Below are 2,993 nucleotides of genomic sequence, written 5' to 3'. Positions count from 1 at the left end.
AACAACGGCCTTTCGGGAGTGACATAAGGTCATAACCTCCGAATGAATTATGGAGCTCGTATCGAATCCAAGGAATTAGCTTAATGGTGATAAACATGATAATATGGTAAGAATCAATCAATTAAGTAAGGCATTAAGATTTGAAATACATAGCATAGGAATGGAGTGAGGTTGTTATGGAACGCTTATGTTCATGTTCTAGCTGGGGTCGTGCCAAAGAAAAGAAGGAAACGAACACCTTACATACCTTATCCGTCAAGCCACCACTTAAAGAATTCCTTACACCGATGCTTGCCCTTCACCCGAACCTATATATCGAGAAATACATCTTTAATCATACTTTCATCATATTTCCATCAACTTATAAGCACTAATTATTGAAGACTAATTTGGGTTACGAAAATTTGGGCAGCATCTCCCATATCATATACTTCCTCCAAATACCAAAACAACTCCCAAACAATACCAACAACATCAACAACAACATCCTCAATATTCTACAAGATAAATATGTATATTCTCATCCAAAACTCTCTTCAAACCTCAATCCATAAACCAACAACATCAACACAACAAACTATAACTTTTATTCTTGTAAATATTCCTAAATCAACGTTGATAAAGAGAGAGATTCAATGATTCATACCTTATCTTTACTAAAGTAGCAAGATCTTCAATATTTACTTTGTTTCCAAGCCAACTCCAACACAGAATGAAATTATAAACGAGACTACACGTTGTAAGGACCTTGATTAATACGCCGTAGCTTGAAATTGACTTAAAATCCTCACCTTTTATGTGATATAAGAGAGGTTTGCTTGTTGAATTTTCTGGAAATTTTTAGAAGTTTTTGATGGAAAAAATGGGGGTTTTAACCTTTTTATAGTGTCTCAAAGTCGGGTACATCGAGCGATTCGTAGCAAAGATCTTGCAGCGTTGTCGTTTCGCTCCGTCACCCCAAATTGTAACGTCCATAATTCTCTACTCCGATGTCCCATCGATGAGCGGGTTGTTGCGTTGGAAGCTAGACTCGACGAACTTCATTTTAGCCTTTCGCTTTACCTTAAAACTCTCATATACTAAAAAAAGATATTCTTCCTCCAAGTTGGGCCAAAATTGCCCCTCATATTTTCTTCAAAATTCCAATAAATTTAATTTCCTTGATTCACTTGCCCTTCAATCCTTCCATAACTAACCCTCATAAACATAAGATAAGCACATCTATTCTCGTGTATTCTTGGAGGTAACTCCAATGTCCATACTTAAAACTGCCAACACCTACGAATTTCCGCGTACCAAACTACGGGGTGTAACAATAGTCACATGATTCATATCATATACTGATAGGTGTCATAAAAGACTGATTCATTAATTCAAAAAAAAAACTCACCAATCCTTTATGATACACACATGCTATGTATCATATACTAACAGGTAACATAGATGGTAGGTCCATTCCTTCAAAAGAAAAAAATTATAAAAAATACAACAAAGAGAGTTTAAGCTTAATTTTGATATATCAATTTGACATCATTTTTAGCAAGTTAAAGTTTGTAAAAAAAAAAAATAGAGTCATATCTTAGATATCACTTTTATTTTCATTTGCAAACGAAAAAGTATTATAAAAATATATTTTCTATTAATTTAGATTTTAATAAATAAACTAGTGACTCTAATATTTTTCTTATAAGTATTCTAATTATTTAATTTTTCTATATTCTTATAATCTAAAATTAATTAGCAACTATATTGATTTTTATATTTAAAAAAAAAAAGGAAAAAAATCAAAACTAGAAAAAAGACAAAAGAAAGGGAAGAAAACATACTTACCTCAGTGACGTGAGCACATGTGCAGTGCTTCCATAAGCCGTCAGTTGCGCAACGCAAAGAAGAGGGAGGTAATTATTTTGTAGGACATGGGTATTTATATAATAAGATTATGGAGGGGCATTTTTCTTGTAAATAATTTGCCTATAATGGGCATTTTGTGTTGTTCTCCCAACTATATTTGCATAGTCCGTTTCATTTTGTTAGCAAAATTTTTGACTACGCATGTATCCCCTGTATGCATCCACTCAATTTTGTCGTATTAACGCATACTGTCACAATAAGTTGTATGGGCGAGCTAAACACACACAATCGCGCAGGATATGCAAAACTTGAGGGATAGTTTTAGATACAGTCGTCCGCCATTGAAGATACATACAATACAACATACAGTCGAAGAAAACGACAACCCATATGTTATGAATCGGCCCCAACCCACACTAACAACTATTGGGCCAAGAGGAAGTAATAGGGTCAAAAGACTTTCACAAAGGCTGATTTGGAATCCAGGCCCATTTAAAGAACTAATTCAAAACAAAAAAGACAAGGAGTTGGAATAGGGCTATGAGTATTGTAGAAAATTGTTTAGTCCTCTCATTCCCTTTCGGTAGTCTAATCTTTTCATCTCCTTTCTAGTTATCTTTTTCAATAGTTCTCTTTCGATTGTTGTTCTTTATTAGTTTCATTTGTTGTTGTAATCCTGAGTTTAGTGATTATAATATATCAGTGTTTCTATCATGAAACTAGAGTTGTTTCATTGGTGCTTTCATTAACGTACTCTAATGGCAATGGTGGTATTAGATCGATTCACCGGTGCCGGTAATCCAGAGGACTGGATTTATCAGGTGGAGCAATACTTCACACCTTCCTTGGCTTTTTTGAGGAATATTGGCTACCTCTTCCTTACATTTCGATAGTGAGACACTCCACTGGTTTCATTGGATGTATCGCAACAAACAAATTTGAGATTGGAAGCATTTTACGGAGAAGTTAGTGTTACATTTTCGAGCACAACCCTTCGCAAAGTCTTCTATGGTGCACTCTCAAATTACCAATATTTTTGCTTTGCTACAGAAGGTGCAAAACAATTATTCAGTTATGTCTAAGCAATTTGACAAAATACATCTCTCAACTTCCAATATATCCAATCACACGGGACTGTCACC

This window comes from Lycium ferocissimum, chromosome 6 (assembly GCF_029784015.1).
Source record: "Lycium ferocissimum isolate CSIRO_LF1 chromosome 6, AGI_CSIRO_Lferr_CH_V1, whole genome shotgun sequence".
In the NCBI taxonomy this organism is placed as follows: domain Eukaryota; kingdom Viridiplantae; phylum Streptophyta; class Magnoliopsida; order Solanales; family Solanaceae; genus Lycium; species Lycium ferocissimum.
This window is presented reverse-complemented; position numbering follows the sequence as displayed.